This window comes from Elephas maximus, chromosome 9 (assembly GCF_024166365.1).
Source record: "Elephas maximus indicus isolate mEleMax1 chromosome 9, mEleMax1 primary haplotype, whole genome shotgun sequence".
Taxonomy (NCBI): domain Eukaryota; kingdom Metazoa; phylum Chordata; class Mammalia; order Proboscidea; family Elephantidae; genus Elephas; species Elephas maximus.
Genome location: NC_064827.1, coordinates 84,418,875 through 84,446,093, shown reverse-complemented (window position 1 = coordinate 84,446,093; position 27,219 = coordinate 84,418,875). Strand labels below are relative to the sequence as shown.

The following is a 27,219-nucleotide window of genomic DNA, read 5'->3' as shown; positions in this document are numbered from 1 at the left end:
CTAGCAGTTATTTATGCTGTTTCCAATTTTTTGCTTGTAACTAGTACTATGACAAACATTATTGCACATGTAGCTTTTTTTCTTATTTTGCAGTATTTCTGGATCGAAGAGCATAAACATCACTAAGCCTCTTCATATGTGTGCTTCTGACGCACTACTATTACTTTAAGAGGTTCTACAGATGTATAGTGCTGTTGCAATTTGAGTTAAATATCTTATTTTTCCAATGCCATTTTGAGACGATAAAAAGAAATACTATTTATTTTCAGAAACAGTGCTTATTTTTATACTTTAAGGATCCTTTTGGTAATCTTTTTTCAAATTTTCTTCAAGAAAAAAAAAAGGATTGTGAACTCCTTAGATAGGCACATTGATAAAACTTAGCAAGTGACATTTTGAAAACACTAATTTAATCAGCTCTTAGTAAGAGACATACAGTTTTATATTAATCTCTGGATAAGATTAAAAAGCTTACAGTGTATGGTTTCAATGGAATAAGTATTTATTATATATTTAAAATATCACAGACTTGATAACTGAATGTTTTCCTGCATGTTACATTTAACACAACGATAAGTGTCCACTGCGTCTCGTGGAAATCAGTGGAGAAAACCAAAGAAATGGTTGGTCATACCAGAACACACTGCCTTAAGGGCAGGGAGCAGCAAAGACAAGAGACAGGAAGAGGAAAGGTAAGGTTTCCTGTATCAGTGTGGGAGCCAAAGCCATGCGATTAAAAATAATGAAAATGCAAAAAAACAAAAACAAAAACTCAAGTCTTGCTAATACTTTTCACTGGTAATATGTAGTTTAGCTTCTCCTAATTTTTTTTTTTTTTCTCATGACAACATTTAAAGAAATAAAAAGTGCAGATGGTACCCTGGGATACCCTTTAAACTTGGTACCGAAACCACATCTGGAAGTCACCTTTCAGTTAAATAGTAGGTTGGCTCATAAAATAAACAATATCACCAGAAAATACTGAGTTCTTTTAAAAAGTCATCTGTATGAGACCAATGGTCAACATTTACCCTAAAGCAAAGATGAGAAGGTAAGGGGTGCAAGAAAGCTAGAAACAGAACAACCAGAATGGAAATAATGAGATCACTGACTCATGGCGAAAAATGTAACCAATGTCACTGAACAATACGTATATATTAAAAAAAAAAAAAAATCAAAACCAAGCCTGTTGCCATGGAGCCAGTTCCGACTCATAGCGACCCTACACCAAGTAGAACTGCCCCACAGGGTTTCCAGCAAGTGCCTGGTGGACTGGAACTGCCGATCTTTTGGTTAGCAGTATAGATATTGCTAAGTGGGAACCTAATTTGCTGTGTAAACTTTCACCAAAAACATTATTAAAATATTAAAAAAATAAAGTAAGGAGAGAAAAAAATTCAAATGTTTGAAAGAACCTTGTTTCAAAAAACAAACAAAATCATTCTCTCTGATGTGGTATCTTGTATGCAAATATTATATAAACTGAGTTAAACTGACAGTCCATAAAAAAACTAGTGGAATAATCCCTACCTCCTTTGTACTGCTTTCCTTTATGGGTGACAGAGGAATTTCTGAGCTGTGGGCCAACATTGAAAAAAAAAACTAAATTAAACATTATTGAGCTTCTCTCAAAAATCTGTACATGCCTAGTTAACAAAAATTGTCAGAAATCGTAGGCAATCCTAAAGCGTAAAAAGGCACCCAACTTTTTCCTTTTGTGGAATTTGCAGTTTTCCGGAAATTTGCAAAGGGCACAGCACAGTAACAGATCTATAAGCCACTAGGTGGCACAGTGATGCAGAAATAAAAACAAGGGAGAGATTGCTCTGTTTCCTTCAAATTTAAAATCTTAAAACGTAATTTAGAGGAAATTAGAAATGGACTTGAACAATTACAATAACACCCCTCCATTACAGCTTGTGTAGGGATGGTGGAAAATTATCAAGTAGCGGGGAAATACCCAAAAAAAGGAAAATTACGCTTTTAGTTGTTACCCACTAACATAAAACACACACGCGCGCATACACACACACACACACACACACAAAAGTATATTACAATCAATCAACACCCTATGCAGTGCCTGCCCCTGCTTAGGGTACTGTGGGATACTCAGAAGCGTTTAAGCCGCTTGGAGATTGGAAGACAGCAATTTCTATTTGTTGCTGGGCCTAACGTGTATGGCTATGCATAATTCCCAAGAGAAAGAGCTACAGGAGTTAGACAAAGTTTCAGGTAGAAGGCCGAATCCATCCTTTCATTCACTCAATAAATATTTATTATGCACCTATTATGTGTACCAGGCTCTGTATTGAGCACCAGAGATTAAACAGTGAGTATAAGAAACATGACTGCTGCCTTCGGGGAGTTTACAGGCTAATGGGGGTCAGCCACAAATCAAGGAACCAGTCAACAGTCTGGCTACCATTACTGAACATTGTGATCAAAGATTCTATAGAAGAATTCTGATCAAAGAGGGGAAAATGCAGAACAGCATTTCAAATTCTCATGGAATCCAGATTTTCTGGAGCCATAGAGGCTGGATGAACCCCTGAAACTATTTCCCTCTGATAATCTTTCAACCTTAAACCAAAATATCCCCTGAAGTCTTTAAAACCAAACAATTATTTAGCTTAACTAGTAGTAAAGAATGTCTGCCTTGAGCATTGTGTTCTTTAAGCAGGGATCTGAACTGCTTCCTTCCAATTCAAATCCCTGCTAAGAATTTGCATTTCCACCCCAGATAGACTGAATGAGAATGTACGCTGTAACAGATCCCCAGGTGATTCTTATGTATAATAAATTTTGAGAACTACTGCTCTACTAGTGGTTCTCAGAAAGGGACCCCTAATCAGCAGTTATTAGCATCGCGGGCAAATTTCCTTGGAAACTCTATGGGGCAGTTCTACTCTGTTCTATAGGTCGCTATGAGTATGTTTTTGTTGTGTATATTCTCAACAACAAAATAAATAAATTAAAAAAGAAAAAAAGGAAACAGTAAAATTCAAACTGTGATACATGCTATGAAGGGCCTAAAATAAGAGGAAAGGGTCCCTTGAGGGAGGTGAGGGGGGTCCTCCTCTGAGTGACCCTGTGGAAGCAGGGAATGAAGCCCACTCAAGGAAGACCAGAGAGTAAGGAGAATATGGAGCCCAACGAGGTTGAGAATGGGGGAGCCTGGGCTTCAGGAAGGATCTTGGTTTCCATCTAAGAGCAAAATAAGTAAGAGGGAGGCAGATAAATGGCACGAGCAGTTTCATATTTTTAGATAAACCAAAAACTCGTAGCTGTCAAATCCATTGTGACTCATAGCAACCCTACAGGACAGAGTAGAACTGTCCCAAACTTTCGGTTAGCAGTTGAACACTTTAGCCACTGCACAACCAGGACTCCTCATTCTAGGTCAACAACCTCAGCAGACCACTGCATACAGGAGGTGAGAAGGAAAAAAGGTAGACCCCAGCACTGAATTACACATGCAGGAAAGGCTTTCTCAGAGTCTCTAGGGATGCAAATGGTAAACGAGCTCACCTGCTAAAGGCTGGCAGTTCAAGTCCACCCAGGGGAGACTCAGAAGAAAGGCCTGGCAATCTACTTCCAGAAAAACCAGCCAATGGAAACCCTGGGGAATGCAGTTCTACTCTGACACACCATGTGTGATAGTTAAGGTTGTGTGTCAACTTGGCTGGGCCATGATTCTCAGTGGTTTGGCAGTTATGACGTAGTTTGATGTGATCACCTCCCCGATGAGATCTGATATAATGTGATCACCTCCATGATGGGATCTGCTGTGAGTGTCCAATCAGCTGAAAGGGAGTTTCGTTGGGCATGTGGCGTGAATCCAATATTGGTGGATTTTCTGGCAAAGCTTTTGCTCGCACTTGATCCTACATCTGGCTCCTGTTCGTCTTACCTCCAGTTCTTGGGACTTGAGCCTAGCAGCTTACCTGCCATCTTGGCTGCTGATCTTGGGATTCATTGATCTTCACACCCTGTGAGCAAGAGTTCTGCTGTCTGACCTGCTGATCTTGGGTTCACCAGCCCTGCGGCTACATGAATCAGGAGAAGCCTCCAGCCTGACCCACAGACTCGGGACATTCCAGCCTCTACAACCACATGAGCTATTTCCTTAAATCTCTCTCTCTCCATATATATATATATATATGCTTTACTGGTTTTGCTTCTCTAGAGAACCCAGCCTAAGACACCATGAGTCAGAATTGACTCAATGGCATCTGTTCTTTGTTTGTTAAAAAAAAAAAAAAAAGCTTTCTCAGGGCAGCAGAGGACAAGAACCTATCCAAGGGCTCATGCTGTAGTCAAGTTCCCCCTTTTACATAAGTTAAGACTAACGTGAACCGCAATTTGTAAGTCAGGATCCAAAGACACCTTAGCAGCACATTACTAAAGAACCAGTAAGAAACTGGTACCAGGGCACGCAACAGAAACATTTACTTGGCATTCTGAGAAATGGATGCGCACACCAGAATAAAACAAAGCACCAGGAGGACAAACTACACCACCAAGAGGTGTTCACCTGAACGTCAGCCAACAACAAAAACCAAGACCTGTCTATAGAAAGAAAATTCAAGCAAGGACTTCTGCTGTATTTGCCAAGATGACTTGGGCTCTTGCTTCTCCTTGGGGTGCCTCTGGGTGGACTCAAACCTCCAACCGGTTCGAGTTAACCATTTGCACCACCCAGGGACTCCTCAAGACTGGTTAAGACCCTACATTCTGGGCATCTCGGGGGATAACACCCATCTCACAGGGTCATTGTGAGGACCAAGCAAGAATTTTACGTGGGAGCTGCTGGAAACTGTAAAGTCCCGAACAAATGAGGGGTGTATTAAAATAGCCCCGTTCCCAAAAGGGCAAGAGTGGTATAAATTTAAGATTTAAAAAATGGATTATATTCAGTTATGCAACATTTAAGTATCCACCACACATGAGGCTTTGGAAACAAAGACCTGTTGACATAAGACAGTCCCCACCCTCAGATGATGTTGGTTTTTAGGATGTAAAAGGCCTGGGAAGGCACAGAAAATCTTAACAGCCAACGAACACTGGAGCTACAGCGTCAGACACTAAAATCTTTAGCCCAACCCTTTTCCAAATCTTCTCTCCTCGGCATTTCTTCAAGACTTAGCACTCACGCCAGAGCTTTATCCTAATTCTGAAGTTTCCCCTCACAGGAAACAACCAATTGTTTGGAACTGAAATAGTCAACAACTTAGAAACATAACAGTCCACGTCCCAAAGCTGGAATCCAGAGAAATAAGAACCCAGACAGAAATGTTTTTATCAGAGAGGGACATGTCAGTTTTACGGCCTTTTTATAACCCAAAAGCTGAATGTGCTTTGAAGTATGCTTTCCCTACATTTTCTTGCACTTATGTCACTGCTTAACCCTGAGGAAACCGACACTCAGTTAACTTCTCAAATGGCTCCTGTTATCAAGTAACCTTCCTCGACTGAAACTAGGAGCGCTCAGGCCCAGCCCTTTCCTCCCTTTTGCTTTCCCACAGCCCAGGGGGACTGAGGACAAGTGTCCTCATGCAGCTGGCATCTCCCTCACAAGTCAGCATCCTGACACACCTATGCCCAGATCACAGAAGAACAGGTGAGAAACCTGCTTCTGGGACTTCCCAACCCCTGAGACAGACATGTCAAGCTAGAGCTCAGTGTCTTTGTTTCTTAGTGCTGCTGTAACAGAAATACAAGTGGGTGGCTTTAACCAACAGAAGTTTATTTTCTCACAGTTCACAAGGCTAGAAGTCTGAACTTAGGGCATCTGCTCTAAGGGAAGGCTCTCTCTCTCTCTATCTCTCTCTCTCTCGGCTCTGGGGGCAAATCCTTATATCTTCGTTTCTCTAGCCCCAGAGTTCCTCAGCTTCTTGGCGGTCTCCATGTGGCATCTGTCTTGGCCCCAACTGTGCTTACTTGTCTCTGCTTAATCGGCTCCTTTGATATCTCAAAGAGTCAGTGTGGTTTCAAACACACCTTTCACTGATGTGGCTACATTTACATAACAAAGAAAGCCCTACTCCCAAATGGGATTACATGCCCAGGTATACAAGTTAGGATCCCAACACATATTTTGGGGGAACACAATTCAAACCGAACAGTCAGCAAATTTTTTCTTTAAAAAGGCCAAATGGTACATATTTCAGGCTTAGCAGGCCAAGAGGTAAAACTAAGATTGTATAGGTACTTACGTAACCATTTAAAATATAACCATTTGAAATAGTAAGAACGATTGTTAGTCAGCAGGCAGTTATTAAAAAAACAAAAGACCTTCAGTTACCTGTAGTTTGCCCACTTCTCATCTAAAATCATGCAAAATTGAGCAACGAATGACTGAAGTACAAGAAGTCTGCTTGCCAAGGCACTGGTCCTCACCTGCAAGGTGCTCACCCAGGTGCTAGCACAAGTACAAACACTTCTTGATTCTTGGTTTCCTTTTTTACTTCTATCTGCAACAAGCCTTACACCTGGCCTTAGCACTCAGTCATTATTTGGGGATAAACTCCTTCTAAGTGTTTTTGTTTGCTTGTTTTTTGTTTTTAATTTATAAGGGGTAAATTCTTAATGGGTTGTTGCTGTTAGGTGCCATCGAGTCAGTTCCGACTCATAGTGACTCTATGTACGACAGAATGAAACACTTGCCCGGTCCTGTACCATCCTCACAATTATTGCTGTTTGAGCCCATTGTTGCAGCCACTGTGTCAATCCATCTTGTGGAGGGTTGTCTTCCTTTACACTGACCCTCTACCAAGCACGATGTCCTTCTCCAGGGACTTGGCCCTCCTGATGACATGTTCAAAGTACATGAGACGAAGTCTCAACAGCCTTGCTTCTAAGGAGCATTCTTGACTGTACTTCTTCCAAGACGGACTTGTTCCACCACTCATCTGTCAGTTTGTCATACTGAGTTGGGTTGTGTGTTGCTGTGATGCTGGAAGCTATGCCACAGGTACTTCAAATACCAGCATGGTCACCCATGGTAGACAGGTTTCAGCAGAGTCCCAGACTAACACAGACTAGGAAGAAGGACCTGGCAATCTACTTCTTCAAAAGTTGGCAGTGAACACTTTATGAACAGCAGCAAAACATTGTCTGATATTGTGCCAGAAGGTGAGCCCCTCAGGGTGGAAGACATTCAAAATACAACTGGAGAAGGGCTGCCTCCTCAAAGCAGAGTCAACTTTAATGACATGTATGGAGTAAAGCTTTCAGGACCTTCATTTGCTGATGTGGCATGACTCAAAATGAGAAGTAACAGCTGCAAACATCCATTAATAATTGGTACATGGAATGTACAAAGTATGAATCTAGAAAAATTGAAAGTTGTCAAAAATGAAGTGGAATGCATAAAGATCAATATCCTAGGCATTAGTGAGCTGAAATTGGCTGGTATTGCCCATTTTGAACCCGACAATGATATAGTCTTAGTGGGTACATAACCGAAAAGTTGGGTCCATAACCGAAAAGTTGGGTCAATCCAAAGTGAACTACACTTGGCTTGGGTAGCAATGTAAGTTCTCTGGTTATATTTTACCTAGACAAAAATCTGAACTTGTTCACAATCTGCAATCACATAATACAGGGGAAGCTGGCCTGAGATCAAAATCTTACTTCAGATAATCCTCAAAGTAGATAATTAATTACATCTGTTAGTATCATCAACGCATGTATTGGGCAAGATCCTGTGTGAGGAACTGTGTTGGACACAGATAAGTAAAAGCCTTGGTTCCTGGCCTCAAACTGGGATGCTGTCTATATATCCCCACAAAAGACAAAGAGATAATGGTACCCACAACCCAAGGTGAACACCGCTTTAGGAGAAATTCTTTAAAGAGGGGGTGAAACACTGGAAGTTTCCATTGCCCATCATGAAGTCTGACTCAGAATCTGGACAGAATCCAGCCTTTGTCTCTAAAATTTACAGCTGAGCTTAGATTGATACTCAACATTTTAAATGATGACACAGCCCTAGATTGTCCATGGAAGCTCATCTAAACAATAAATAATTCTGGGTCCTGGGGGAAGGGTGAGGAGCCCTGGTAGCGCAGTGGTTAAGCGCTTGGCTGCTAACCAAAAGGTTGGTGGTTCGAACCCACCAGCTGCTCTGCAAGATAAAGATGTGCCAGTCTACTTCCAAATAGACAAGAAGCCTTGGCAACCCTATCGGGCAGTCTTACCCTGTCCTACAGGGTCACTATGAGTCAGAATAGACTCAACAGCAACAGGTTTTATTTTGGTTTTAGGAGAAGAGCCATGGGGTAAAGCAGGGAAAAACAGATAACGGCACACTTAATAGGGTTCCAGAGTGAAAGCATAGAGAAACGAAGTTTATATTTGGTGCCTTTCCAGCTCTTTCTACCCCTTGGGGTGGTTTCTCTGGTTTTCAATGTCCTCACCCCAACTTTGTCCTAACACCAACACCTGGCACTTCACAATGTCTGCTCCATTGCCAAAATGTTCTTGCTCCAAAATTCCCTATCTTTATCCCCAATCAAAACTCTCAATGTATCAATGAATACAGTCTCAGCTAGGTATTCAAAGAAAGCTGCCTGGTCTATTTCATACTAAAGTGTGAGTGTCTGGTAGCCTAAATCTCTCAAAAGGTATTTGTTGTGTTAAAAGATATACTTTGACCTACAGGAAATTTGTGATGGAATTCTGATCCCCAGTAAGCAAGTGACCAAACAGTGCACTTCTCTGACGTTCCTTCTGATTCCACAACTCATATACTTTGTAGCCACAAGCTTTTCTTCACATCAACAACTTTTTTTGGTTGATGAGATAACATTTCAAACTAGAAGCTGCTCTGGACTTAACGGAAGTATACACTCACTTGACAAGACATAATACTTCTATGATAACATTGTGGGTTTTTTTAGCTATTTGTATATATAACCTACTTCCTCATAAAGCTGTGTCTTATTCATTTTAGAGTCTTTGGGATCTCATACAATGATGGGCACACAGAAGTCACTAATAAGTGAAAACATCTAACGACATTGATATATTATTGTTACTCGTGATTCCCTGGGGGGAAACTTCAGGACACTTCCAGGGATAATGTTTCAACTCCCAAAATCAACACATGACCTTCAGCTTCTCCCCTATCTCTTTATCAGTCTGATTCTGAAAAGCAGAGGCTGGTGAAGTTGAAAGAATCTACAGGTTTTCATTTAATCCCAAGAATCTTGGCTCAAATTTCCTCCCTGTCACACAAGGTGTGTGACACTAGGCAAGTTACTTAATTATTTCTGAGCCTCAGTTTCCTCACCTACAAAATGGGGTTAACACTGACCCCTGAGTTGGTTGGGAGAATTCAGTGAGATTTGTACCAAGGGTCACATGGCTTCCCTCCTTAGCCTCCCTAGAGAAACGTTAACCAAAAACTGTCTCACAGCACAGAGTAAAACTGACTGCACCTTCTTTGTCTCGTGGGTTCCTTCATCATCAGGAGTTTTACACAGAGATCGGGAGCTCCAACGAACACTTGGAAGCAATGCTGGAGTGAGCCTGCCCCCAGCACACTCATATTTGTAGAAATCAAGGACTCCGCCTCAGAGCTATTCTGTGAGCTCCATTATTGCATATTTCAGACTTGTAGGTCCAATAATGCAAAACTGCAGGTTCAAACAGTTGCCAAGCCACCTGAAAAGTGGTTCCTGGGGGTAGAGAATGTAGTAAGAAAGAGAGAGAAGACACATGTGCACTCACCACATTCTAGTCCTTCGGGACTGCAAAACCAGCTGCCGTGGAGTGAACTTCAACTCATGGTCACCCTACATGTGTCAGAGTAGAACTGTGCTCCATAGGGTTTTCAATGGTTGGTTTTGGGGGAAGCAGATTGCCAGGTCTTTCTTCCGAGGTGCCTCTGGGTAGACTCAAACAGCCCACTTTTCCATTAGCAGCCGAGTGCATTAACCATTAACCCAGAGACTCCCTTTGGGACTTACCTCCTTTCTCTTCCTTTCAACCTCCCTTCAATTACTGAGGAACTATTATTCTAGACCCAGATGTAGGAATATTCTCAAGAGCTTACAATCAACTCTGCCTAGCCTTAAAACTGATCTCCTGTCCTACAGTGGGGCAGATTCCAAGCCTGGGAGTTCAGACTATCAATGAAAGGATACACGCACGACTCCTTGAGGGCATTTTTCCAAGCATTCCTTTTGATTAAGCTCTTTCCAATCAAAAAGGTTAGGTTGCTTCTTTCTCATAAAAACAATGGCATATCCATGTAGCAGACTATACTCTCCTAGCCAACATCTCCAAGTTGGAACAGGTGAAAAAGAGACAGACAGAAATGACAGCATCCCAGTTTCTATGACACTTCACTGCATAAATCATTATCCCAAATACAAAGCCAAAAGATCAAGTCTGGTAACTGTCTCGAGTGATATGCCTCAGCTAGTTTTTTTGGACAGTTCATTGCCAGGATATGAGCCAATTAGGCCAACATTTATATTTAATCATCCAATCATACTCAAAGACAACTTAGAACAACAATGCAGTTGTTACTTGGAGCTTACTACTAAGCATATGAGAATTTTTCCCCCCACATTAACCTAAGTACTCTTCTCTGCTGTTCTATTCATAGGCAAGAGATAGTCTTTGAGACAATGCGTACTGACTACAAATGTTCTCTTCATGGTAATAATAAACAGGAAAAAAATTTCTATTTATGTTTATATTTTCCTTTATGTTTTCCGGACAAATTACCACCATGATACTTAGAAATTGGCAGGGACTGAACTAATTTTATTTTTAACCCAGTTCTGTTTCCCCACATTTTTTCAGGGGAAAGGCCCACAGAGAATTTTATCTTTAAAAGGCTGGTGACTAACCAATTCCCAAAGGTGGGGAGGTACCAGGGACTGAGGAGAGTGAAGATACAATTTGGCCACCTTTCTTCATTCCCTAACCTTTGTGGACCATCAGTTCAAGCAGAACTTGAATTTATCTTTTTTTTTTTTTTTTTTTTTTAAGTTTTTAAAGGATATTATCAAAGAAACAAAAACAAAGACCGTATTTTAGGAAAAATACACAAAGCAACCCCACACTCCCCCTTCCTTTAATCTGTAACATTTGATCTCTAGAATTTTCTTTCCACTTCACAGAAATATTTGTGGATACCTGGACTAGAAATATATATTTACATCCAAACATTTTTGCCGAAGGAGTGAATTAGGTCAATGCCCTTAAGAAGCTCCCCTTCGGCTTAATTTTCAACTGCCCAAACAGAGAAACCCTTTGTCTATTGTCTCAGCCACCGTAAACTGTTAGAACATCTACTGTTACCCCTGACTGGCTGGATAAGTCTGGATGGAGAAAAAGATAAAATGGGGGATTCTGTCAATATATTTCTAGCACATACAAATTTAAGCAAGCTTTGCAAAGAGCCAGCTCACTCTAACTGCTAACCAGTAGCTGAACAGTTCATTGGTCACATTTATCTTTGCACTTAGAATATTTGCTGTCCTTATCACTTTAAATTTATCTGGAGGGAGTCTTCAGGAGCAGTACTAGAGATATAAGCTTAAAATGTTAATCGATTGCTTGGCTCCTCTGTTTCTAGCTAACTACCTCAAAACAACAACAGTAAGGTCCCTAAAAAAAAAAAAAAAACAAACCCATTGCCATGGAGTCGATTCTGACTCATAGTGACCCTACAGGACAGAGTAGAACTGACCCATAGAGTTTCCAAGGAGCGCCTGGTGGATTCAAACTGCTGACCATTTGGTTAGCAGCCATAGCACTTAACCACTACGCCACCAGGGTTTCCAGTAAGGTCCCTAGGAAAATAGGTCAGCGTTATGGGTAAAATTATTTGTATGAAAGAGGAGATTCACAGACTTTCTAAAGTAAGAAAAACTCTGTTCTTTCTGCATGTGACATCACTCCAAACCAAAAACCAAACCTTTGCTCTTGAGTCGATTCCGACAAACTGCCCCATGGGGTTTCCAAGGAGTGGCTGGTGGATGTGAACTGCCAGCCTTTGGGTTAGCAGCCAAGCTCTTAACCACTGCACCACCAGGGCTCCCATGACATCATTAGAGGGAGAGTTTTGCCAAAATTGATTCGAGATTTTTTCAACGTTTTAAAAAGCAACACACTACAGTTCATATTTCATGAAATAAGCTAGAAGTAGAACAAACACCGCTGCCAAATGTTTTGGGAGCCTAGAGCCTACTGTCAGCATGAGATCTGAGGCACAAAATAGGATAAAAATCTAATCTCTTTCCTTTCAATTTGGCAAAAGATAAAGGAAATTAAAGACGGGGGAGAAAGGGACATCCTCTTTAGCCCATCCATAACCCAGTTTTATTTGTTCATTAAAAAGCAACAAATCAGACTGACTCCAAAAAGACAACACTTATTAAAGTTTCACAAAGTTATACATCAAAGCAGCCGTTCTCAGAATAAAGTCACCTTTTAGCTTCTGCGCTAATTTGTAGGCTTGAGAATTCTAATTTCTCAAGTTTACTCATATATTAAAAAGTACACAGAAGCATAGAGTAGGAAGACACTCAAGATTTTATAGACAAACACCCTCATTTGCAGCTGAAGAAACTGAGATCCAGAGAGATGAAAAGGCTTTTCTTAAGACAGTCCTCGTCCAGGGATTCAACACCTGCTTTGTAGGTATTTTATTGCAAAGTCTCTGGATTAAGGAGGCCATCTCTTCCAACCTATTTTACTTTTAATTTAAATTTTTAATTAGTTTACTTTGCTTATAAGTGTTTGTAGGCAAAGTTGATAGGGTTTTTGAATATTTACTAAATACACAGGAAGACAGAGGCCTATAACATCTGACCTGTTCAATATGTCACATAAGAGGAGCAGTCTTGGAAGAAGTACAGCCAGAATGCTCCTTAGAAGCGAGGATGGCGAGACTTTGTCTCACGCACTTTGGACATGTTATCAGGAGGAACCAGTCCCTGGAGAAGGACATCATGCTTGCTAGAGGGTCAGTGAAAGAGAGGAAGACCCTCAAGGAGACAGACTGACATAGTGGCTTCAACGATGGGCTCAAACAGAGCAACGACTGTGAGGATGGCAGCGTTTCATTCAGGTTGCTGTGAGTTGGAACTGACTTGACAGCACCTAACAACAACAAGAGGAGCAGTAAACAGAAGACAGCCTTGATGTATTTCTAACTTTCAAGATATTCAAGGTACTAACTTAAGATGCAAACTCCCAATTTGCAGGAAAATTCCTAAACAAACAAACAAACAAAGCAGACTTTTCCTACATGTGATCTAGCAGGAATGCTTTAGCCCCTGAAACTCCTGGGTTTTTTTGGTTCCTGACCCAGTCTCTTCCCAAAGCCATTCACACCCTTGAAATAAAATGCAAGGCTATCATAGCTACTCACACACAGTTTCCAACAATACTTACACATCATGGTTTCTTGACCTTGGTTCTACCTTAAAGGAAAACCAATTTTGACTGCTACTTACCACCTAATACCCAGTCTCCCCGTCTCCCTCAGTAGCAGGCTTCCAATTTTATTTGGGGATGCAATAAACCTTGGAAAGAGGCTATATTTCCCAGTCTCCCAAACAACCAGGTATGTGCATGTAACAAAATGCTAACCAAGGGGTGTATGTGGAAGTGCTGTCTGGAACTTCAAGAACACCTCCTTAGGGCACCCTTTCCTCCACGCTGCTGCCTGGAACTCGGATGTGATGACTAGAGCTCCAGCAGCCTGTTAGACCTATGAGGATGAGGGCAACTCCATAGGGATGTTGAATCTATGAGCTCCTGGGGGAGCCACAGACCCTATAACTTCACGAAGCATCCACATCAGCCCTGGAATGCTGATCTCTAAACTTTTCCAGTGAGAGAAATATAAACTTCTATTTTGTTTAACCCAGGTCTATCTGACTATTGTAGTTGGGGCCCTGTTACTCACAGTATACCTCATCCTCATATAAATGAAGTTATACATTTTGTGTCTGGCTTCTTTCATTCAACATACACATTAACATTGAATTGGACTTGACTGTTCCATTTCATTGAATGAGCTCAGATTGTAACTAATGTATCTGTACAGCCAAACTGTGTGGTATTAGTTGCAACTTCCCCATCTGTCAAGTCCCTTCCTACAACCCTTCCGTCCTGTCCTGCACTCACAGGTCCCAGGAAAGAACTCTACTGCCAGGAGGCCCCACCCATCTTCTCTGCTCCAAACCCCAGGCCCTCACTTGGTTCAGGGAAACCAGTGCCAGTTGCTGTCGAGTAAATTCCAACTCATGGCAACCCCATGTGTGTCAGAGTAGAACTGTGCCCCACAAGGTTTTCAATGGTTGAAGTTTTGGAAGTAGGCCTCCAGGCCTTTCTTCAGAGGAGCCTCTAGGTGGACTTGAACCCCCAACCTTTTGACTAGCTGCCGAGCTGATTAACCATTTGCACCACACAGAGATTCCCCTGGTTCAGGAGGGGTATAATAGTACTATCCTCATTTGGAAGGGGAAACTTTCACCTTCCATAATCCTACAATGCTGGGGCTTTCAGGTAAAGAAGGGTTTTTCAAAATTGAATATATTTCTCCAGAGAAGCAATGTCTTAAACAGCAGGTAGGTATTACAGCAGCATTTATACTACACAAACAGGTGGCTGAAGTCACAGAACTGATTCTGAATGTGCCTCATGGAAATCAGTCATGACTGCAGCAGCATCATAGCCCTTAGTAATAATGATGATAACAAATTATAAACACTACCATTAACTGAGCACCTCACAGCAATCCCAGGTGGCATCTATGCCTTTTGTTGTGTGTGGGTGCCCAGCTTCCTTTACTCCCAGAGGCTGGAAGCTCCAGGCTCCCTGGCCAACAGGGTTCCACCAACAAAGCACACGAGTATAAGATCTGGAAGGATGAAGGACAGCAGGTGCTGCTTGTTTTCCGCTTTCCTGCTGCAGCAGTAGCAGGGAGAAACTGATGTCCCGGATGTGGGCTTCTGCAACTATCTCCAAGTTCCCTGCCCTTTCACCCGCCTCAGGGATGCACAGGCTGAGAAGCTGGAAATTTCTGAAGGTCCTGGCTCTGCTGGAATCAACTCGATGGCAGTGGGTTTGGTTTTGGGTTTGGGCTTTGCACGGCAGTTAGTTTTCAGACTTTCTGTGGAGCAAATGTAAAGCTAGTGTTGGTTCCTTGGCTGTCACTCCTCCAGCCTTTGTGTCATTCTGGAAGCACTAATTCTCTGTATTGAATACCTTTCTCTTTGAAATAACAAGAAGGATGTCTGTTTTCTTTGCTGAACCCTGACTGATAGAGCATATAATACCATTCTACGGCTGATAAAACTGAACCTGAGAAAAGTAAATTGCCTACCTTTTTAAGCAATAAGTGGCCAGACAAAAGAACTCAAACCCAAGTCTATCTGACTTCAAAGGTAACTATGAAAATTAAACATATCCCTAACCCATGACCCAGTAATCCTACTCCTGGGAATTTACACAAGACACATGGTGCACATATCCACAAAACAACGTGTACGCAATTTTTCATAGCAGCTTTATTAACAACAGCCCCAAACTGAAAACAACCCAAATATCTATTAACAGGAGAACAGATACACAAAATTCATACAATGGAATACGACTCAGCAATAAAAAAAAAAAAAAAAAAACCTACTGAATCACACAACATGGATGAATCTCACAGAAGTTATGTTGAGTGAAAAGAAGCCAGACACAAAATGTATGATTCCAGTTAAATGAGGTTCAAGGTCAAGCAAAACTATTCCAGGGTAATAGAAGCAGGAGAGAAGTTACCTTGGGGATGGGATGGTAATAGTTGAAAAGAGGCATGAGAGAACGTCCTAGGGTGGTGGGAAGCTCTATTTCCTGATCTAGGTGGTAGTTACACTGGCAAATGCATTGATATAAAAATTTATCCAACTCTGGAACTAGACAGTGCTGGTGGTTGCACAACACTGTGAACGGACTAAATGCCACTGAACTGTTCACTTTAAAATGGTAAATTCATGTTATATGTATTTTACCAGTTACCATCAAGTCAACCCCGTCTCATGGCGACCACGTGTGTGTCAGAGTAGAATTGTGCTCCATGTGGTTTTCAATGTCTGATTTCTCAGAAGTAGATCATCTCCAGGTCTTTCCTCCAAGGTGCCTCTGGGCAGACTTGAACAGGTTAGCAGTCGAGCACATTAACCATTTGCATCACCCAAAGACTCCATGTTTATTTTACCACGATTTAAAAAGGTGGGGGGGGGGGATTTGTCAAGCTCGTCACTTGAGATTTATATATTTTACTGTATATAAACTATATTCCAACAAAACACCATAAGAGTAATAACCAAAAAACCTTTGTTATAAGTAAATAGGCTCTGGAGGACAGACACTGGATACCACCATCTCTGTGGGAAAATTATGTTTCAAACAAAATTTTTTAACCCTAGTTCTTTGGTAGATTGAGTCTACCTTCCTGCTCCTTCCTGATCCATCCACTCCCTAGAGTCATCTGCCAAAATGTGCACTTACGTCGCATAAGTAGACTAAATATTTCTCTCTCAGACCTTCGATTAAAATTCACGTTTAGGCTCTGCTAGAAAGGCTGCCACTGACATGCGAACTGAACTCAGAGCCTCTTCGTCTCAATGTGTCACCACTTGCCTGTTTTTAGACTCTAACCGTAACAGCAGAAGGAAAAACACGAATGTTTCCAGTTCCATCTCTGGAAAATTTCAACGGGTGTCTAAGATGCCACAAATCTCTCTCCCCTCTTAAAACTCACTCAGACACTAAACAGATCAAGCCCAAGGTAGGCAAAGCGCTCGGCCTGAAGTCATGCTGGAAAAACTCGGATCACAGCAAGTAATTTTTTTTTTGGGGGGGGGTGCCAAATTACTCTATTTGAAGGAATGGCACAAACGAAAGAACTTAAGTGGATGTTTTGGTACAATTTATAGAAAAGGTAAAGGTAAACCCAACATGCATGTGCTGTCTTGGTGACCATGGAAGTCACCCCTGTGGCTATAGGGCAGCCAGGCTAAAGCTTAGCTGTCTCCATCACTCTCTCCCAGGGTGTGCTTGTCAAAGAGATACTCTGCGAGGCCAGATTCCAGGGCTCCTGTCTTGCGCAAGTTGGTTACGTAGTCACCCAATTCTTTGATGGATTTCACCTGCTTATTTAGGTAATGCATCTCAATGAAGTCACACAAGTGGGGGCCGTTCTTGTCAGTGGCCAGTTTGCGCAGTTCCAGTAGTGACTGAGTTACTTTTTTCCAAGCGTAACGCACACTCCATTGCATTCAGCACGCTCTCCCAATCATCACGGTCTGGTTTCTTGATATCCTGAAGGAAGATTCAGCCACCTCCTTGGTTCTGCAGCTTCATCAGTTTCTCAGCATGTTTCCTCTCCTCATGAGATTAGTGAGGAAAATACTTGGCAAAATTCTTCAGAGCCACATCATCGTGGTCGAAGCAGTAAGACATGGACAGGAAGACGTAGGAGGTGTAGAGCTCCAAGCTGATCTGGCAGGTATGGCGGCCTCCGAGCCCTGACTGTAGTTCTGGTGCACCTGAGAGGGGGACATGGTCGTCATGGCCGCGGTTGCCCGGTGCTGGAGCAGCAGTGGGGACCTTGGGGTGTCCGAGGGCGCTGTTATGAGGAGGTGGTGCAAAGCTGGCTGGGAGCCACTGGTTAGGGAAAGGCTGATGAGCTCTGGGCTCCATTCAAGCACTGTTGAAGCAAGAGACCGCAGCGACTCTGCGAACAACATCTGACAGCAGGTGATTTTCTATCAGCAGTGAACAAGGCGGTTTTGCGACATAACCAGTAGGCTCATCTTCAGCACATTTGTGAAGAACAAAACAGAAAGAGCTCCCAGTTGCCAGCCTGCCTTCCCTTACACACTCATGCTACAGGCAACATGGCTTGTGGGAGAGAAGCACGTGGAGCAGGGGGTGCTGGAGGTTTCCAGTATGCAGCTTTCACTGGGAAGGGTGGAAAGGAAGGAAAGACCATTCTCACTCAAGGAACTCTGCAAGACGGTTTCGGTTGTTGGCCTGGGCCACAAAACAAGGAAGAGAATCCAGCACACACGGTGCGGGTACATTTAAGACGCAACTGAATAATAGATCTTTCTTCACGAGCAAACCAGCCAGTTTGTACTTGGGTACTCAGTTTGTCTTCTAGAAAAATGCCTTGCAGAGAGAATCCACCGGATCTCTCTTTAAAAAAATAAAAATAATATTTTATTGTGTTTAAAGATGAAAGTTTACACAGCAAATTAGGTTCCCGTTTAACAATTTTTATACAAAGTATTTGGTGATATGGTTACATTTTTCATAATGTGTCTGCATTCTCATTCATTCCATTCTGGTTGTACCATTGCCAGTACAGGTGATCTCCAATTTATGATGTACGAGAATGACAATGAGCCGCACTGACGGCCAGTTTTTTCTTTTCCTGTACATCTTATCTTTAGTAATATGTACTACATACAATGCTGCAGTGCATAACCTGCTGGCGTCATCATATCTGTAAGTTTATATGTAATGCTTCCAGCCCCCAAAGGCAAATAAAGATCCGATTTATAAAGACACTGATAACAAAAGGCAATAATAATGAAAACTAAAAAAAAAAAAAAATGAAGTATTCAACTTACATTAGAACTGACTTAAGACAGAGCCGCTGAAATGGAACCCCCGTGATAAGCCGGGGAATACCTGTATTCTGGTTTCCCTGCCCCCTTAATTTCTCATCTTTGCTCTAGAGTAATTTTTGACTATTTGGTCTCATATAGATGATTTTTTTTTAAAGGAGTTCATTACTCATGGGCGATATCTTTATTCTATCTGCTATTTAGTGAAAGAATCTCATTTTAAACATGCACAAGAGTAGTTTAAGGAATACAGAAACACTTTAAGATACAAGAATAGAAATTATTTACACCCAACACTCAGAACCTCAGAATCTTAAAGCACCACAAATGTCCTAGGAGACTATCATACAGAACTACTCATTTCACAGATAAACGTTTGAGAACTAGAGGGTTCTGCAACTTAACTAAAGTCACCCAGCTAATTAGCATATAGCTGGTGCCGCTTCTAGGCCACTCCAGAAATGGTCTGCAATTCTGCAATTTTTTTTTCCCCTTACTGACAAACTACCACCCACTCCATATATAAATGTCAGGAACCCACTATTCTAAATTCTCAACCATTTCTTCAATTCTTACTAGTTAAAGCAACAAGCCTTCCTCAAATCAAGCCAGTTCAGTGCAGTTAGCTTTAGTGGGGGGGTTACTAAGATGACTCAGACCAGGGAGGGGCTCCGGGCTGACGGGAAGTGACTACTGTGTAGTGGATATGATAAGGACTAAAATAAATAGTGGCATGTGTACAAATCTAACCAGTCACAGAAAAGACAGCAATTACCTCAGCCCTGTGTGAAGAAGTGTAAGGGAGAAACCCGGCCACTAATAATGAGCTCACCAGGAAGTTACTTCCAAAGGATTCAAGCGCTTTTCAGAAAGAGCAATGTTTGGTTTTGCTAGTTAGTTCCCTCAAATAATCTCATTTTGCTTTGCCAAATACATCTAGGAAACATCTTCCATGCACTGAGTTTCTCAGTGCACGTTATTCCCTATCCCCAGATTGTGGGTCTCTGACGGGCTCTGCTAAGGAAGGAATAAAAGAAGCATCACAACCTCGAACTCAGGACGCTTCGTTTAACACTCATAATACACATTCTCAACAAATGGAAACAAACAGCTACATTTGGAACATTATTTCTGCCTTCCACGAACAAAGATCCCAGAATCAACATGTTCCAGAAGAGTTTATCAATCCCTACTGATGGCTAAACCAAGACCCAAGCCCGCGACTCATGGCGACCCCACATGTTACAGAGTAGAACTGCTCCATAGGGTTTTCTTGGCTGTAATCTTATGGAAGCAGATAGCCAGGCCTTTCTTCTGCTGCACCACTGGGGGTTTGAATGGCCAACCCTTAGGCCAGGGGTTGAGCTACTCATCTTCAACTCAGGCAACAAAACCTAGAGTATCTCCAAGTAGTCTTCTTATCTATGGAAGGTGTTCCTTAATACAATGGCAAAGACATAACTGGATTTTAATAATTACCCATTAATTATAGCCTAGTAACTGTTACCTACCAGCAAGAATATCCCAATAATTCTCCTCCACAAGGTACTATATACATTCCCTCCAAACACCTGAGATGTGTCAATAATTCATGTACCTAGTTACAAGATAATACGGGGGGGGGTCCATAAGATGAACAAGATAATACAGGGGGTCCATAAGATGAAAAAGATAATACAGGGGGTCCATAAGATGAGGCATAGTATAATTAAAGTTTCAAAAGATAATGCCATCTTTCCCTGTGACCGTGATGTATATATTCTATATGGCTGATTAGAGTCATAGAAATAATTGTTACACAATAGAAATAATAATTACCATATTAACTCTAAAGCCTGTGTTTACATATACACAAAGGAAAAATTCAGTAAACATTTGTATTCAAGGATCTTTGCCATGATTAATATTATAATTTGAAATTTTTTGATCAGCCCAGCTTCTTGGAGCACAAGCAGCTATTTTATTCACTGAGACTCTATCATGAATACGCTTTTACCTTCCCCCCTACCAATGCTGCCACCCCACACACCCATACGGTACTATCGAGTTGGCCCCTGACTCATGCTGACCCTGGGTACAATGGAACAGGACCACTGTAATCCACAGGATTTTCATTTGCTGATTTTTAGAAGTGTATCACCAGGATTTTCTTCTTACTCTTAGACTGGAAGCTCCACTGAAACCTCTTCATCACAGCAACACGTAGGCCTCCACAGACAGACAGGTGGTGGCTGTACTTGAGGTGCACTGGCCAGGAATCGAACCACCACTGCCCGAATACATAATGTGTTACTCGCTCCAACCCGCTACCATCGAGTCGATCCCGACTCAGAGTGACCCCATAGGGTTTCTAAGGCTGTAACCTTTACAAAAGCAGACTGCCACATCTTTCTCCCACGGAGCAACTGATGGGTTCAAACCACCAACCTTTTGGGGAACAGCCAAGCACTTTAACCACTGCACTACCAGGTCTCCTTACATAATGTGTTGGGGGAGGAAAATATAAATAGAAGCCACAATCCATGAATGTTCTAATTAAGCTAAATATTAGTCTAAAAGTTAAAATAAACCATTATTACAAAATGTATCTTACTTTCGTCTACAATGTACAATGGCATTTAAATGGTTAAGGAAATCTGCATTATATTTTGAAGGTTAAAGAATTGACCTATCTGCAGAAGTACTAAACAAACATCTAAATTAATTTAAAATTATTTAAGTGTAAGTTACTATTGAAGGCTGGCGATTTCTCATAATCAGTGTGCACAATTGGTAGGCGCAGTTAGGGATGTGGGTGACTGAAACGAAGTGTTTCTTATTCGCTTTTTTATTCACCGACCAAACATGCATCTTGACTGCTTATCGTTCTAGGTCAAGGGAGGTTTACCTTTTTTCTACCTTAAGACTTCCAGTTCCAACAGCATCCTTGTTAAAGCTCATTTTATAGGCCAATATAAGTTACATTAAAAAAATAATTTCTCCAACTGGCACTCCGTTTAAAAGGGTTTAAAAGGTTGAATGCATTCACATGTGAGGCTCTTCAGCTCTACATTCTTCAGCAGTGGATGACGAGCGAGAGTCGCTTGATAACAAAGTGCTATCCCCCAGTAGTGCCAAAATATGCCTTCCCTTTTCACTCCATCAGATTGCAAATGTCACATCAACGGACCTTAAAAATTGCAGAATGGTTTGAGTGAGGGTAGCAGAGAAAGGAACGAGAATTGGGCCAGACACTCAAGAGCTTGGCAGACATACTTTCCACAGTGCTAATAGCTGCGTGGACAACAGCAAGATCCACATGGGTAAGATATAAAGTCATCAAAATTCACTTTCCTGGCTCTTCTGCGTCATTCTGTGTACGACTTTCCAGAAGGTGTGGCAGAGACAGACCTGGCCTTTCCTAACTAAACACCACACTCATATTTTAAAAGAGTATTTCCCAAATCTGAGCTTCCAAGGGACACCTTTACGATTTTTACCTTATCCTCATACCACTCGTCAGATAATTCGCTTACTATTCTTTCTTAAAACAGGCTCACCATTTTTACTTACTTACTTTCGTCTCATTCTAAGCAATAACGTCCATGAAGCAATGGGTTTAGTGTGCTGACTTCATGTTTTCTATTCCCATTGCACAATATTCACACACAGTAATTTAAAAAAAATAAAAGATCTCCCTTTCTGTGCCACCTGTAAGTCACTCTGTGTACCACACTTTAGAAAACACTGTTTCGGGACAGCAAAAAAGGCAGACAAACACACTTAATTAACTTATTAAGTATTTTTAATCTCCCTTCTGAGCCCACAGTTGAGGCTGATCATGAAGACACAGACAGACCAATTACAGTCAAGCAGATTCCGACTCAAGGCAACCACACGTGTGTCAGAATACAACTATGCTCCATAGGGTTTTCAGTGGCTGATTTTTCAGAAGTAGATTACCGGACTTTCTTCCAAGGTGCCTTTGGGTGAACTCGAACCTCCAACCTTTCGGTTAGCACCCAAACGTGTTAACTGTTTGCACCACCCAGGGATTCCACGGAGGCACTCCAAAACCCGCTCCCATCAAGGCAATTCTGACTTGCAGTGACACTACAAGACAGCGCACAACTGCCCCATAGGGCTTCCAAGGCTGTAATCTTTACGGGAGCAAACTGTCACATCTCTCTTCCGCGGAGTGCCTGGTGAGTTCAAACCACTGATCTTTCGGTTGGCCGTCGAGCGCTTTAACCACTGCGCCACTAAGACTCCTTGCGGAGGCAAGAGTCCCTTAGGCTATGGGACTCGTGCCTCTGCAAGGAGCCATAGTGGCGCAGTGGTTAAGCATTCCACTGCTAACCAAAAGGCAGGCAGTTTGAATCCACCAGCCACTCCTTGGAAACCCTATGGGGCAGTTCTACTCTGCCCTACAGGGTCACTATGAGTCAGTATCAACTTGAAGGCAACAGTTTTTTTTGTTTGTTTTGTCCCTTAGAAAAATGGAATGAAAACAGTTACCAATTGGAGCCACTGCCCCAGCCCCTGCAGGCATTCCTGGATCCTAGCCTTCAAGGGCTAAGTTCCCAGAAGCAAATTTCCTAATCAAGCTGAAAAAGTGGGAGCAGACACTTTCCAACTTAGAACTCTGCCTCTTATGCAATAATGCAGGCAGGGTGCAAGCTTAATCGATTACTTTCCCAGGTAACATTCAAAATTGGAACTAGCTATTGTAATACTGGAAATTGGGACTGAGTGCCTGAAAACTTTTTCTATTGCTACTATTGTTGTTGTTAGGTGCCGTCCAGTCAATTTTGACTCATAGTGACGCCATGTGACAGAGTAGAGCTGCCTCAAAGGGTTTTCTAAGCTATAATCTCTACAGGGGAGCCCTGGTGGCATAGTGGTTAAGAGCTCGGCTACTAACCAAAAGGTCGGCAGTTCAAATCCACCAGTTGCTCATAGGAGACCCCATGGGACAGTTCTACTCTGTCCTATAGGGTTGCTATGATTTGGAATCGACTCAATGGCAGCAAGTTTGGTTTGATTTTTTAATCTTTACAGGTCTTTCTCTCAGAGCCACTGGCTGGGCTCAAACTGCCAATCTTTCAGTTAGCAGCCAAGCACTTAAGCATTGTGCCTGCAGGGCTCCTTATTGCTACTATACGGCCTTAATTTTTTTTATGGTGATTGCAGCTCAGACCCTCATAAATTTCCTAGCTGTATGGGCTTCTGCTAAAAAGGATCATTACAAAAATTCCTGTGGGGGTGAAAAAAAAAAAGTAGGTTCTAAATAGTTTTAGGGAAGATTTCTTTAACCTTAAAAAAGTTCACAGAAGCATTGGTGCATTTAGCCCACTAAATGGGTGTTAAAGCTGAGTCCAAGTTTCTGACTCTGACCTTTAGATTTAGGATCAAGTGACCAGCTCATAGCTCAGTAAGACACCTGAGGTAACCATTCTACTTCCTCCCACCGGTACCTGAGGCAGTCACACCCTCATACATTATCACACTTCAAATCATCTTTGCTAGAAAATGCTTCTCAACACCAGGACTGGCTTGTCTAAGGCCATTCCAGCCAGCAATGTTCACACCCCTGCTGACTGCCTGCCATCTAATCAATGAGACATTTTATTGGGAGTCAGCTCATAACCTAGATAAAATTCATCTGTAGCCACAGCTCCTTAATGGGATTTGTTCTAGGGATTAGGTAAGGAATTCACTGACAGCTCATATTCTTGGATGAAGTAAGTATGTTGAGAGTTTCAGCAGTGATTACTAACCTTTCCTAACTCTTCACTCCACCCCAGCCACCTCCACACCTCAGACACTCCCTGACCAAATCTGCGTGACTTTTTAAGGTACAGACATACTATTGTACCTAGGACTAAAGTGGCCCCACAGTTTCAAAACATACCTGTCTCCTAAAAATAAAACCTTCAATGGTATTACTTCTTAAGGAAAGAAAACCTGGCCAAATCAATGGATACAGTAGGGTCTGTCATTTTCCTTACATTAAAAATCACTTGCCATTGATTCTGACCCATGGTGACCTCATGTGTTTCAGAGTAGAACTCCCGCATAGGGTGTTCAATGGCTGTGACCTTTCAGGAGCAGATCACCAGGCCTTTCTTCCAAGGCACCTCTGGGTGGATTGGGACTGCCAATCTTCAGTTAGCCAAGTGTTTAACCATTTGTGCCAATCCAAAAAAGTTCTCACACTTAGCCTTAGTAATTCAATGGATTCTGGAGAAGATAAATGGTTGGCTGTGACCTTTTGTCAATGTACAAAGAACTAGACCAAAAGTTAAACAAATAAGGCAGAAATCGTTGCAAATGGAGTTCCCTGGGGTGATGTAAAAATTCATTGGTCTTAAGCCTATGAGTGCCTCAAAAACAGTAATATTTACTGAGGGGACAGGGGTGGGGCAGAATGTTCACTGGGAAAATGGTTCACTTCTTTGTAGGGGAAGTCACGCCTAATAAACATCAGGGGTTTCTGTGATTTTTTTCCCCCTCAAATTCAAGTTCTCTTACTGGCTGGCATTCAAGACCTTTCAAGAGAGTATGGATCAACTCTGTCTCTCTTTATTTCCTCCTTGACACTTACCTGGCACCTCCTACCTGTACTTCCAGAACCCACTTCCCTTTAATAATCCCGGTCCTGGCACTTAGCGTTTTCAGCACCTATTCTGCAATATACTACTTACTAGTGCTTTTACCATTTACTTAGCACACACTACATGCCAGGCACTCTATGTCATCTTACTCAGCCCTCACGAGGTGGTCGTGTTATCAGCCCCATTTTCAATGGTGGCTTACATTGTGAAGTATCTGTTCAAATACCCTTTTCTCCCAGCAGGCAGGATTCCCTGAAGGAAGTGGTATAGGACAATCCCACCATTTGCTGTCTTTCCCTCACAACAAAAGAGTCTAAAATCTTCAGGACTCTTGAAGGCAAAAACTGAGTCTTGTTTCACCTCTGTGTCCCTCACACTGACAGGCACACATTGGTGGGATGATATTGAAAAAGTTGTGTCATTAATCCCTATGCAGCATCATTTCTGGGGGGAAAAAAATTCCCCTTCATCAATCTCTGCAAGCAGCTCTGAGAAACCTCAAGAAATATCTGAAAAGACATTGTTTCTCGGTAAAGCACTTCCTTCCCACCAGAGAAGGCAGCTAGCTACATGTACACATTTCTAAATTGCACTCCCCAGATTCCACCTCATATCTCCATTATGTGTATGTTTCCCCAACAAGGTCATGTCGTGGAAGCTTTCTTACCCATCTTTGTATTCACTGAAGCAGTAGCTGTTCATAAAAATTTACTCAATAGTCAAATCTCATCCTCTTAGGAGAGTAATGGCACTTTTTGCTACAAATGCAAATAAAAACCAACTGCCATCAAGTTGATTTCAACTCATGGCAACCTCGTGTGTGTCACAGTAGAACTGGGTTTTTAATGGCTGATTTTTTTGGAAGTAGATCACCAGGCCTTTCTTCCAAGGTGCCTCTGGGTAGATAAGAACCTCCAACCTTTCAGTTAGCAGTTGAGCACATCAACCACTGCACCACCCAGGGATTCCACAAACACAGTAACTACTACTCATTTTCACTTAAAAGAACAATCTTTCCCAGGTGTACCTAATACAAGTTTCCTAACCAACTGTCTTCCAGGATTAATACCGACAAAAGCAGACCCATTCTCCCAAAGTGACTGTCAGCTCAGTCGAGCACAGGCCACCTAAAGATCTGAAGAAAGAGGCCTCTTCCCATCTCTGTTGGGATTCCTGAGCTGAGGGAGACGGTATGCAATTGCAGGGCAGTTTCTATGATGGGATGACTCTCTGCTGGGAACTTCGGGAAACCACAATCATTACTGAGGCCAGACAGCTGCCAGAGAAGAAGCTCTCCCTAAGAATAAGAAGTGAAGCTAAAATAGAGGTGGGAGGCTGTATTCCATTACTAAGCCCTGGAGTATTCACTCCCAAGTTCGTCCACATTTCAAGAATGTTAAAACCTTGTAGTTGAAACCCCTGATTATTTATAACTTAAAATAAACTACTGTGCAAAAACGGAAACTTGACACATGAAGACATAAAATTAGCCAAACTGGTGACAGGTAAAATAATAACCAGGGTACAATGCATTCATCACTCCCTTTTCGTGGCTCCTTCCAAAACCACATCTTCATTCCCTACTGAAAATAACGTTTACTTATTTTGCAGAGCGCGGGGGCGGATTAACCACTAAGCAAGGTACACACTGGTTTAATTGTGTTTACTCACTAATCTGTAGTGAACAGTTTCACATGGGTTCACAATAGGCACAAAGAAGTGCCTCCAAGGTAGCAGAGATCCAGGGCCCTGGGTTCAAGACAGCTTCCCCTACTCGGGACTACAGAGCGCGAGAAAAGAGCCCGGGAGCCCAGGAGGCCACCAGCCATTTCCCCTGTCTGGTGAAATCTCCCAGGGTGGGGGAATCCTAGTTACTTCAGCGCATCAGAGACCAACTTCAGGAAAGCCTACGAGCGGAGACCACCTCGCGCTCCCCTTCTCAGGACCCTCCTCCCAGCCCGGAG

At 42.2% G+C, this 27,219-nt stretch overlaps 1 protein-coding gene and 1 pseudogene across 4 annotated transcripts in view; both read right to left on the bottom strand.

Moving 5' to 3' along the window:
• The window catches only part of TJP2 (tight junction protein 2), a 160,132-nt gene that overhangs the window by 64,226 nt on the left and 68,687 nt on the right, over positions 1 to 27,219 (bottom strand). The window lies entirely within an intron of this gene.
• Positions 457 to 27,217, bottom strand: LOC126082608 (ferritin heavy chain-like; annotated as a pseudogene).